Below are 13,857 nucleotides of genomic sequence, written 5' to 3'. Positions count from 1 at the left end.
TCTCAAACTCTCCATTCATCTACCTAAATTGCCTTTAACTGAACTTGGAATCAGATTAACTCTCGGTCATCAAGCTGTGTAAACTTGGGCAAAGTCAATTTCTCTGAGTTTCATTTTCCGCTCTCAAAGGATGCAATAAGATATTTATGTAAAACTAATTTGAAAACTGTAAAGTATTCCATAAGGATGGGGCTATGCTCTCTTATTCAGCACTGATCACTGAGCCTGGCATGTAGGAAGTGTTGGCTGCCTGACTAGATACAAATAGATGCCCTATATGAAGACTTTTAACATTGTTAAAAGATGGTCTCTATTTAATTTGGTGAAAAGTTGAATATATAACATAGAATGTATATATATGTATGTGTGTATATATATATCTTATATGTATATAATATATAAAACAGAAGCAAAAGGTAAGGGATTTGAGATTAGATAAGTTTGTAAAATACACTGATTGGGCGCCTGGGTGGCTCAGTGGGTTAAGCCGCTGCCTTCGGCTCAGGTCATGATCTCAGGGTCCTGGGATCGAGTCCCGCATCGGGCTCTCTGCTCGGCAGGGAGCCTGCTTCCCTCTCTCTCTCTCTCTCTCTCTGCCTGCCTCTCTGCCTAATTGTGATCTCTCTCTGTCAAATAAATAAATAAAAATCTTAAAAAAAAAATAAAATAAAATACACTGATTAATAGTAATAGTATATGTAGGCTTCTATTAACTTCAAACTATCAATGACAGTTGTACAAGTACTTTTCTTTCATTGGCATAGTTAACATTAATGTCTGATTACACATATAATGTGGAGATAGTAGATGGTGTTATATATTCAAAGGCTAACCCCTGATATAAATAGAAGTCATGTGTATGCGTGGTCTTATTTGATTTTTCTTTCTCTTTTTTTTTTAACTTTTTTTTTTTTTTAAGATTTTATTTTTATTTATCAGAGAGAGAGACGGAGAGAGAGCAAGCACAGGCAGACAGAATGGCAGGCAGAGACAGAGGGAGAAGCAGGCTCCCTGCCGAGCAAGGAGCCCGATGTGGGACTCGATCCCAGGACACTGGGATCATGACTTGAGCCGAAGGCAGCTGCTCAACCAACTGAGCCACCCAGGCATCCCTTGATTTTTCTTTTAATCAGTGTATATATAATAAACTAAACCCATTTTAGGAGTATAGTTCCATGAGTTTTTTTGGCTTTTTTAGATTTTATTTATTAATTTGACAGAGAGAGACATAGCAAGAGAGGGAACACACACAGGGGGAGTGGGAGATGGAGAAGCAGGCTTCCCATTGAGCAGGGAGCCCAATGTAGGGCTCAATCCCAAGATTCTGGGATCATGACCTGAGCCGAAGGCAGACGTTTAATGACTGAGCCACCCAGGTGCCCCTGACTGAGCTACCTATGAGTTTTGACAAGATACAATCAAGACAGTCCCATCAATCACTTTTAAAAGTTCCTAATTCACTCTTGGCAGTCCTCTGCTCTACCGTGGGCCCAAAGTAATTACTGACCTGCTTTCTGTAACTAAAGATGAGTTGTATTTTCTAGAATTTCACATTAAATAAAATCATATAGTGTCATTGTTATTTTAAATCCACATAACATATAGAAACAAGAGATTTTCAACTGTGTAATTTTTCTTTCTTAGGTCTTTGGAAACAAGTTAAAATGATACCAGTTTTCATAACTTTCTTCACTGACCTAGATATAGGTAATCTAGGGAAGACATTTCTTAAATCAGTCTAATTTTTTTAAGCCAACCTGAGAAAACAAGGAGTTAGTGAAACAAATATATATATACAGTGTCAATGACTTGGGAAAAATATTCCTTATAAAAATTGTTTGAGGGTGCCTGGGTGGCTCAGTGGGTTAAGCCGCTGCCTTCGGCTCGGGTCATGATCTCAGAGTCCTGGGATCGAGTCCCGCATCGGGCTCTCTGCTCAGCGGGGAGCCTGCTTCCCTCTCTCTCTCTCTGCCTGCCTCTCCATCTACTTGTGATTTCTGTCAAATAAATAAATAAAATCTTTTAAAAAAAATTGTTTGAAGTGATCCCATGGGTAAACTAGTAAACTAGACTATACACACACACACACACACAAAGAATATATATATATATATATATATTTTTTTTTTAAGATTTTATTTATTTGAGAGAGAGCATGAGAGACAGCATAAGCGGTGTAGTGGGGGGGGGGCAGGGGTGGAGAAAAAAGCAGACTCCCCGCTGAACAGGTTCCATCCTGGAACCCTGGGATCACAACCTGAGCCAAAGGCAGCCACTTAACTGACTAAGCCACCCAGGCACCCTGGATATATATTTTTAAATTTTTATTTTAGAGGGAGGGCCAAGGTGGGGGATGGACAGAGGGGTAGGATGAGAGAGAAACCCAAGCAGGCTCAACATCCAGCACAGAGCTCGCTGCAGGGCTCGATCTCCTGACATGTGAGATCATGACCTCACCTGAAATCAAGATCTCATGACCCCAGGTTCACAGCCTGAGCTGAGGGAGGCTGCTTAACTGACTGAGTCACCCAGGTGCCCCAGTAAATAGGATATTTTTGCTAAATGAGTTAATCTACATCAAGGGGGAGACAACTGAGTAACTAACATGAACCCAGCAACAGGTATTAGTATTTCAAAAAACTTGAAGAAAATAAAATGGAAATAAAAGGATGAAAATAGCTTTTTATTTTTAAAGAATCCATTGTTACCCTCCCAATTCTATAAGCAGACTATTCAGTATGTCTAATAAAAGTTCCTGATTGCTAGAAAAAAGTAGAAAATCTAAATCTAAGGTCTATATATTCCTTGCTAATCAGAAAAACTGAGGGCAAATGGCCCAAGTTCAAAAGGACCCAAGTTATTCTTAGTTTCTCAAATTCATGTGACATCACATATACTTGAATTATCAAAGAAGAAATAGGAAAAAGGGGTCAATAAATCCCTCCAGGACATCATTAAATTCTAACAACTTTATTGAGATATAATTAATATACCATAAAACTCACCCATTTAAAGTATACAATAGTTCTAGTATTTTCAGAGTTGTGCAACCATCACCACAATCCAATTTTATAACATTTTTATCACTCCAAAAGAAACCTCTACCATTAAATTTTAGATATTACATTAACATCTGAAAGGGAAAAGCTCTTCCCCGGAAGCGTTCACTTCTATAATTATCAAAACCAAAATTAACCATGGAAGAAACTGAGAAAATGTACTAAAATTTTCTATAGAAATTTGAGTTGCGGAGGTGCCTGGCTGGCTCAGTAGAGCATGCAACTCTCAATCTCAGGGTCTTAAGTTAAAGCCCACGTTGGGCATGAAGTCTACTTTTTTTAAAAGAAATTCACATGCTGAACACTTATTTAGATTTTTTAGGCAGAGAATGAAAATCTCAAGAGCTTTATTTGAATAAATTAGAGAGGTATAATAAACCTGTTCTAAGTGGGTGTGATGGCTATAGTTTTTAAAAAATAATTCAAGGGGCACCTGGGTGGCTCAGTGGGTTAAAGCCTCTGCCTTCTGGGCGCCTGGGTGGCTCAGTGGGTTAAGCCGCTGCCTTCGGCTCAGGTCATGATCTCAGTATCCTGGGATCGAGTCCCGCATCGGGATCTCTGCTTAGCAGGGAGCCTGCTTCCCTCTCTCTCTCTCTGCCTGCCTATCTGTCTACTGTGAACTCTCTCTGTCAAATAAATAAATAAAATCTTTAAAAAAAAAAAAAAAAAAAAGCCTCTGCCTTCAGCTCAGGTCATGATCCCAGGGTCCTGGGATTGAGCCCCACATAGGAAAGTAAGGAACTACATAGGAAGGTCAGCAGGCATTAGGACATATTGTACTCTAATTATTTTTATAGGAGTATGGAAATAAAAGGATGAAAATAGCTTTTTATTTTTAAAGTAGCCTCCACGCCCAGCATGGAGCCCAACATGGGATTTGAACTCAGGACCCTGAGATCACGACCTGAGCTGAGATCAAGAGTTAGGCGTCCATGGAGCGCTTGCATGGCTCAATCGTTGGGTGTCTGCCTTCGGCGTGATCCCAGGGTCCTGGGATCAAGCCCCACATTGGAATCCCTGCTTGGTGGGAAGCCTGCTTCTCCCTCTCCTACTCCCCCTGTTTGTGTTCCCTCTCTTGCTGTGTCTCTCTCTGTCAAATAAAATCTTTAAAAAAAAAAAAAAAGAGTTAGATGTCCAACTGACTAAGCTACCCCAGTGCCCCAACTAAAATAGCTGGATTGCTAAGAAATATTTCTTCACCTGAGTTCCCCTAAATTGTGACAATGACCACTTTTAAAAATATAAAACAACTTTACTGAGATCTAATTCACAAAGCATACAATATACCCACTTAAAGTGAATTCAGTGGCTTTTAATGTGTATTCACATCATAAACTTTCAACCCATTCAGCTGTAGGACACACCAACAATGATCACTTTTTAGGGGATTGTTAACAAAGTCATTAGGGTCCACTGTACCATTAGAAATGTATATAATACAAACCCAACATTCCCAATCAATTTTCATTAAAATGTTTCTGTACCCCAGGTTAGGCATAAGGTACCTAATAATAACATAAGCAATTCAGTATTATCATTGGAAGATTAAAAGGTGAATGATACAGCATACTTTTCCCCCAACAAGGGAGTTAGTTATTTCGAACTCTAGGGATTATTCTATCTATAGACCAGTGATCTCAACAGAAGACAAGTGATACTAAACAACTGCTCAAAACAACAGCTGCAAAGGAATGAGAATATATGACACTTAATGGAATTCTTAGGGCTAGATGTGGACTTTGCGATACCAATCATGTGAGTTATACCCAAAAGCAGTTTTTGAGAGATTATTTTTTCAGTAGAAAAAGAAAAGTTTCAAGTTTATGATTAAGTAGCTAATAGTTTGCAATTACTGCAATTTCTTTCCAAAGTCCCACTATGAGCTTATTAAGTTTCTAAGTTTGGTAAAAAGCATGGAAGCAATCACCTAAAAATAAACTTAACAAAACCGAACTCAGTTATCTGAAAACAGTATAAGTATTACTCTCTCTAACTACAGAGGTTTAATTTTTTAAGAATTTCCAGGAATAGGTGGTAACCAATGTTGGATTTAAATTCTGTGCTTTAATTTTAAAATCCTGGTCTAATCCAATTATAAATTGTCAGATTTTTGCTATTTTGCAGTTATAAAATAGTTTCAACAAAATATATCTTCATGTGTTTCACTGGAAGAATAACTATTATAATCAGTTTTTTTTTAAAGATTTATTTTTAGGGGTATTTGGGTCACTCACTCAGTTAAACAGCTGACTCGTTATCTGCTCTGGTCATGGTCTTGGAGCTCTGTGTGTGGCTCCACACTCAGCAGGAAATCTGAGGATTCTCTCTCCCCCTGCCTTCGCCCCTCTCCTGAGCTCAGGCATGTGCATGTGCTCTTTCTAATGAATAAATAGATCTTAGGGGAGAGAAAGATTTTATTTTTAAGTAATCTCTACACTGAATATAGGGCTCAAATTTATAATCCCAAGATGGAGAGTCACATGCTCCACTGTTTTTATAAATTACTAAATTACTAAAATGACATAGATTCTTTTAGTTAAAATTACATCCTTTTGGGAACTGTGGCCACAATTGGTACCAGGAATTATTTCTAAAGGATGATGCTGAAGTTTCAATATCCACAAATCAATCAATGTGATACACTACATAAATACAAGAAAGGACAAGAACCATATGATGGAGACAAAGCAATGGACAAAGTACAGCATCCTTTCTTGATTAAAACTCTTCACAGTGTTGAGATAGAGGGTACATAACTCAGTATCATAAAAACCGTCTATGAAAAATCCACAGTGAGTATCATTCTCAGAGGGGAAAAACTGAGAGCTTTTCCCCTAAGGTCAGGAACACGGCAGGGATGTCCACTATTGCCACTGCTATTCAGGATAGTACTGGAAGTCCTAGCCTCAGCAGACAACAAAAAGAAATAAAAGGCATCTGAATCAGCAAAGAAGTCAAATCCTCACTCTTTCCAAATGACATGATACTTTATGTGGAAAACCCAAAAGACTCCACCCCAAAATTGCTAGAACTCACACAAGAATTCATAAAGTGGCAGGATATAACATCAATGCACAGAAATCAGGTGAATCTCTATACTCCAACAATGAGACAAAAGAAAGAAAAATTAAGGAGTCGATCCCATTTACAATTGCAACCAAAACCATAAGATACCTAGGAATAAATTTAACCAACGAGGCAAAGGATATGACTCAGAAAACTATAGAATACTCACAAAAGAAATTGAGGAAGACACAAAGAAATGGAAAAACATTCCACGCTCATGGATTGGAAGAATAAATATTGTTAAAATGTCTATGCTACCCAGAATAATCTATACATTCAATGCAATCTCTATCAAAGTATCATCAACTATTTCCACAGAACTGAACAAATAATCCTAAAATGTGTATGGAACCAGAAAAGACCCTGATCTGAATAGCCAAGGGAATGTTGAAAAAGAAAACCAAAGCTGGTGGCATCACAATTCTGGACTTCAAGCTCTATTACAAAGCTGTAATCCTCAAGACAGTATGGTACTGGCACAAAAAACAGACACATAGATCAATGGAAAAGAATAGAGAACCCAGAAATGGACCCTCAACTCTATGGCCAACTAATCTTCAACAAAACAGGAAAGAATGTCCAATAGAAAAAAGACAGTCTCTTCAAAAAATGGTGTTGGGAAAATTGGACAGCCACATGCAGAAGAATGAAACTGGACCATTTCCTCACACCACACACAAAAATAGACTTAAAATGGATGAAAGACCTAAATATGAGACAGGAAGCCATCAAAATCCTTGAGGAGAACATAGGCAGCAACCTCATCGGCCTTGGCTGAAGCAACTTCTTGCTAGACATGTCCCCAAAGGCAAGGGAAACAAAGGCAAAAATGAATTATTGGGACTTCATCAAAACAAAAAGCTTTTACACAGCAAAGGAAACAGTCAACAAAACTAAAAGACAACCAACAGAATGGGAGAAGATATTGGCAACTGACATATCAGACAAACGGCTAGAATCGAACTATACAGAACTTATCAAACTCAACACCAAAGAACAAATAATCCAATCAGGAAATGGGCAGAAGACATGAACAGACATTTCTACAAAGAAGACATCCAAATGGCCAACAGACACATGAAAAAGTGCTCAATATCACTTAGCATCAGGGAAATACAAATCAAAACCACAATGAGATAAAACCTCACACCAGTCAGAACGGCTAAAACTAACCACTCAGGAAATGAGAGACGTTGCACTGTTGGTGGGAATGCAAGCTGGTGCAGCCACTCTGGAAAACAGTAGGGAGGTTCCTCAGAAAGTTGAAAATAAAGCTACCCTACAACCCAGCAATTGCACTTCTGGGTATTTACCCAAAAGATACAAATGTAGTGATCCAAAGGGGCACCTGCACCCCAATGTTTATAGCAGCAATGTCCACAATAGCCAAACTATGGAAAGAGCCCAGATGTCCACTGACAGATGAATGTTTAAAAAAAATGTGATATATATATATACATATATATGTATATATATACTAGAATATTACACCGCAATCAAAAAATGAAATCTTGTCATTTGCAACCAGGTGGATGGAACTAGAGAATATTATGCTAAGTGAAATAAGTCAATCAGAAAAGGAAAATTATCATATAATCTCACTGATAGGCAGAATTTAAGAAACAAGGCAGAGGATCATAGGGGAAGAGAGGAAAAAGATCAAACAAGATGAAACCAGAGAGGGAGACCAACTGTAAGAGACTCAATCTTAGGAAACAAACTGAGGGTTGGTGGAGGGGAGAGGGGTGGGGGATGGGAGGTGGTTGGGTGAGGGACACTGGGGAGGGTATGTGTTGTGGTGAGCGCTGGGTGTTGTATAAGACTGATGAATCACAGACCTGTACTCCTGAAACAAATAACATGAAAAAAAAAATCATGTAGAGTCCAACTAAAATTTTTCTTAGTCTTAGGGTTATGAGTTTAAGCCCCAACGTGGATGTAGAATACTTAAAAATAAATTTTTAAAAATTAAGAAAAAATGATGCTGAAGAAGCAAGGAAAAATTCAAAGAATAATTCCATTCACCGGGATCTAAATTATTAAAATATGTAATTAATTGTGCTACCTAATTAATCTTCCAAGAGTTGTGATACAAGGCAATTATCACCTCCCTCTTTTAAAATAATGAAACCAGGGCATAGATAATCAAAAACAGCTATATGAGGGGTGCCTGGCTGGCTCAGTTAGTTAAGCATCTGCCTTGGGCTCAGGTCATGATCTCAGGGTACTGGGATGGATCCCAGAGTCTGGCTCCCTGCTCAGCAGGGAGTCTGCTTCTCCCTCTGCTCATACCCCCCTACTACTTGTGTTCTCTCTCTCTCTCAAATAAATAAAATCCTAAAAAAACAAAAACAAAAACCAACTATATGAATTTGGTATGTTGGCTATGCAATCCTATGCCAATCAAATCTCAACACAAGCAGGTAACTAACTTAAAAGTCTGCTCCTCAGAGTGTCTGGGTTGCATAGTCAGTTAAATGGCTGCCTCCTGCTCAGGACATGATCCCAGAGAGCTGGGATGGAGCCTTGGTGTTGAGCTCTTGGCTCAGCGGGGAGCCTGCTTCTCCCTATCCCTCTGCTTATAGGTGTGCGCTCTCTCTGTTAAATAAATACTTAAAAAAAAAAAAAAAAAAAAAAAAGACTGTTCCTCACTGCTGGTGAAACCTCACCTAGAGTCTTTCTGGCCCTAATATTGTACAATATTATTAGTTGGATGCTCCTAGAATTCCAGTGTAACTTTAGTTCACATCACAATAAAATCAACAATCTTATAGGTGTATTGCAGCAAAAAAACACGCTGGGATCATTATCAAAATGCTTCCATGATTAAGAATCTAAACTGCTCATCAGTAACCAAACTCATGACCTCTCCACAAAACTGCCCCTCCACCTTTTCTCCTTGATAGTGGCATGGGTGTGGGTAAATGACAATTATCATCCACCAGTGACTCAGCGCTAAAGTGAGAAGCATCCTAGATTACTTTCCTCTGCTTTAATCCCAAAATTAAGCAACAGGTTCAGTCTATTTAAAAACAAATACTTGTTAAATGTCCTCTCTCCATCCACGTTCCAACCACCACAGCTTTGGTGGTTCAGTCCCAGTACCTTTAACCTACATAACTACATGTCTCTTTAAACTGCTCTGCCTGCCTCCAGTTTTGCCCTCTCCAAGCCAACTTCTACACTACGGTCGACCAGTGTTTAGAAAGAACAGTTATGACCATGACCCTTCTCTATCTAAAACCCTTCATTGTCATTCTGTCACCTTTCTAAAGGGCGAAGTTCAAGCTCCTTAGCACACCCACAAAGTTTCCTATGGTCCAGCCCCTCCTCTTTCCAGTTTAGTCAACTTCTTAGACTGTTTTCTCTGTGGATTTATTCATGTCGCGCTTTTAAATGGTCTCCTCCCATCTCATCAAACCTCATTTTACCTGTCTACTTCTTACCCAATGATTAAAGCATAAATGAGGTCTTTTCTGATCTCCTTGTATGTGGCTGGAAGTCCTTTATATGTCCATATCATACCTTTTGCATGTCTCTATCACTGCAGTTACATTCTGAAATAATTATCTATGAGGATGTCTATTTCCTCCACTAGAATATGTGATTTCCTTCTGGTAAAGGAATGTGTCTTAAAAAAAGATTTTTTTAAAAAGATTTTATTTATTTATTTGACAGACAGAGATCACAATTAGGCAGAGAGGCAGGCAGAGAGAGAGAGGAAGGGAAGCAGGCTCCCTGCTGAGCAGAGAGCCCAACGTAGGGCTCGATCCCAGGACCCTGGGATCATGACCTGAGCCAAGGGCAGAGGCTTTAACCCACTGAGCCTCCCAGGTGCCCCTTATTCACCTTTTTTTTTTTTTCCCATTTCTAAAACAGTGTCTGGAAATAAGTAACATTCAATAATTATTTAATGAGTAAGTGAATAAATATCCCTACACTCTTTTTAAAACTGTACAAAAGTATTTAATACCATTTATAGCTATAGGTGGTAGAAACTTTTGTATCAGGTTAATCTGATTGCTCAGGAAAATTCTATCAGAGTCGGTGCCCCGACTCACTGCTCCTCTGGCAATAAAATAAAACAAGATTGTATTTCTCAAATGAATTGCTATGGTCACAGCTCCAATAAGAACCTTCCATCCAGTCACTCAAGAAATCATTTTTGAGGGATGCCTGGGTGGTTCAGTTGGTTAAGCATCTGCCTTATGGTGGAAGACTGAGTTTCCCAATACAAATGGTACCTATTATTAGTTTATGCCTATTGAAGAGTCTTCTTGTTTAACAGGATATGAACATCAAAATCCTTAAGACAATAACTAGGGAAGTATGAGGTATGAGAAAAACTCTATTATTCATTTAACAAAAAATTCGTTGAGGATTTACTCTGCACAAATTATGAACAGGTTTAAAAAAAATCATGAAGAGGTTTGCTAATCCAAAAGAAAGTGGATTAATTGATTAGTTAATTTGTAAGGAACTGAGAAGAGATCAACATCTTACTTTACAAACAATGAAATGGCAGCCCAAAGAAACTGCTGTTTCTCCTAAACCGGAAGATGAGAGGATCATACCCTAGTTTGCCCCACAGACACTGTATTAAGACATATAACAGCTAAAGACTTAAATTAATAACATAAACCAAAAGCTTTTAATGAAATGCTATGTAGGCAGTACATTGATTTACTATGCTAAGAAAAATGTAATATTTATATAAAGCCCTGATATAGTGCTTTGCACAGGGTAAATGCTCAATAAGTGGCAGCTATCAGTTTCAGCTGTACAGTCCTTGGAAGGTTGAACATGTGACGTTCACCTGACATCAATAACCAATTGCTTGAAGAAATGAACATTTTCCCAAAGAACACATATAGATGGCCAACAGACACATGAAAAGATCCTTAACATCAGTAATATCAGGGAAATGCAAAGCAAAACCACAAAAATATATCACCTTACATCTGTTAAAATGGTTAAATTAAAAAAACACAAGAAACAGCAAGTGTTGGTAAAGGGATAAAAAGGAGTCTGGTGCACTGTTGGGAGGAATGCAAACTGGTGCATACGAGTATGAATACAAAAACACTAATTTGAAAATAGGGGCACCTGGGTGGCACAGTCCGTTAAGCAACAGACTCTTGATTTCTGCTCAGGTCATGATCTCAGGGTTGTGAGATTGAACCTCACTTGGGCTCCGCACTGGGTGTGGAGCCTGCCTAAGATTTTCTTTCTCAGAAGGCCTGGGTGGTGTCAGCCTTCGGCTCAGGTCATGATGCAGGGTCCTTGCTCAGTGGGAAGCCTGCTTCTCCCTCTGCCTCCTGCTCCCCCCGTGCATGCTCTCGCTCGTGCACATGCGTCCTTTCTGACAAATACAATCTTTTTTTTTTTTTTTTAAGGCTCCCTGCTGAGCAGAGAGCCCGATGCGGGTCTCGATCCCAGGACCCTGAGAGCATGACCTGAGCTGAAGACAGAGGCTCAACCCTCTGAGCCACCCAGTGCCCCTAACAAATACAATCTTTGTGGGGAGGGGAGTTTCTTTCTCCCTCCCTCACTGCCCCTCCCCCTCTCCTCTTTGCACATGCACTCTCTCAAAAGAAAAAAAGTATATATGCATCCCTGTTTATTGCAGCATTATTTATTGCAGCATTACTTACAACAGCCAAGCAGCCCAAGTATTCATTCACAGATGAACATGTAAAGAAGATGGAAGAGATATACAATGGAATATTATGAAGCCATAAAAAATGAAATCTTGGGACGCCCGGGTGGCTCAGTTGGTTAGACGACTGCCTTCGGCTCAGGTCATGATCCTGGAGTCCCGGGATCGAGTCCCACATCGGGCTCCCAGCTCCACCAGGAGTCTGCTTCTCTCTCTGACCTTCTCCTCGCTCATGATCTCTCTCACTGTTTCTCTCTCAAATAAATTAAAAAAAAAAAAAATGAAATCTTGCCATTTTGCAACAGCATGAATGGATCTAGAGGGTAAAAAGCTAAGTGAAATAAGTCAGATGGGGGCGCCTGGGTGGCTCAGTCGATAGATTTGCCTTTGGCTCAGGTCGTGATCCCAGGGTCCTGGGATCGAGCCTCCAGTTGGGCTCCCTGCTTGACGGGAAGCCTGCTTCTCCCTCTCCCACTTCCCCTGCTTGGGTTCCCTCTCTCACTATGTCTGTCAAATAAATAAATAAAATCTTTAAAAAAAAGAAAGAAAGAAAGAAGTCAGAGAAAGACAAATACTGTGTCACTTCACCCATATGTGGAACTTAAGAAACAAAAGGACAAAGAAAAGAGACAAACCAAAAAACTGACTCTTAAATACAGAAAATAAACTGATCGTTACCAGAGGGGAGGTGGGTGGATGGAATGGGTGAACAGGTGAAGAGGATTAAGAGAACACTTATGAGCACTGAGTAATGTAGAGAATTGTTCAACCAACATATTGTACATCTGAAACTAATGATACTGCATATTAACTATACTGGAATTTTCAAAAATAACCAGTTGCTTGACTAAGTTGATAGAGCCACAGGAATTCTAATCTAATTCAACACTTTGTGCTGGAAAAAGTGATGTCTAAAAGGGCTAAATGACTTGCAAAGCCAGCCACAGTAAGTGAATAGAGACAGAGCCAAAGATAAACCCTGAATCCCCAATCCAATTTCTATTACATGTCACAGATCTGCAGTTTAGCTATATGGTTGTGGTCAAACTTTGATAAGAAGATAATAATAACATAGCTGCTATACCTGACTTTTCCAATCCTTTTGTTAAAAACATCACTGAGCTACGAATTTCACATGAGAATCATCAACAATCCAGACTGGCCATATACAGTCTCATGAGTTGACAAAACGACAGCCTTGGCAATGCACTTCTGTCACCGACAGCTGACCAACGGATAGCTACCAGAGCAGCTGCTACATGCACCTGAAGCACAGAGACTACAAGGAGAACACAAAGGAGAAAATGCTTCAAAACGTTTCACAGCACTCTTAAAATGTGACAATAGCTGTGGGTCACTAAGAAACTCCTGGCATTCAGCAAAAACAGAATGGTTTGTTTTAAGCAAAGATTCATTAAGGAGTTTAATAAAAGCACTGGGATATGAACACTAAAAGCCACAATGCCAGAAGAGTTGTAGCAGGCATTCCAAAAAGATTTTCCTTTTCACAAACAGTGGAAAGGCTCACGGCGGACTTTCTGGCCCTACCGAATATGAGATTAGGGTACCCTCCCTCTATTCCCATAAAAACAATAACAACAACAACAACAACAACAACAATAAACCCTCTAAATGGGAGGAAAAACAGGGCGGTGCACAGAGAGGAATCCAATCTATTTCTGGTGAATTAAATTCAACTCAACAAAAATTTCCTGAAAACTCTGTGTGTAAGACACTGGGAATGAAAGACGTCGCTCTGCCTCAAAGACCTCTAAATGATAAGGGAGGAAACAAGGAGAACGGGGCTCACGGAAGTACACAAATAAGCCAAGGCCGAAGAGAAGTGCCCTAAGAAAGGTTCCACTCAGGGCCATCGGTTCAAAGGCATGATTTCGAGACTCAGAAAGGCTCCGTGGGAGAAGGAGCACTCGAGAGAATCACTGAAGAAAAGGCAGAGATAAGGAGATGAAGGGTAGGAAAGCAGGCGAGCATTCGAACAACCAGGCGAGGTCAACTCCCGGTTTCCTTGCAACCGGCGCCTCCTCTCGCGCTCGGCAGGCGTCCAGAGTGCCC

General features: G+C 39.6%; 1 protein-coding gene across 4 annotated transcripts in view; it reads right to left on the bottom strand.

The window, feature by feature from the left end:
* KIF24 (kinesin family member 24) overlaps positions 1–13,857 on the bottom strand; it is a 91,885-nt gene that overhangs the window by 77,625 nt on the left and 403 nt on the right. The gene's annotated exons all lie outside the window — the stretch shown is intronic.

Source organism: Mustela lutreola, chromosome 12, assembly GCF_030435805.1.
Source record: "Mustela lutreola isolate mMusLut2 chromosome 12, mMusLut2.pri, whole genome shotgun sequence".
Taxonomy (NCBI): domain Eukaryota; kingdom Metazoa; phylum Chordata; class Mammalia; order Carnivora; family Mustelidae; genus Mustela; species Mustela lutreola.
This window is presented reverse-complemented; position numbering and strand designations above follow the sequence as displayed.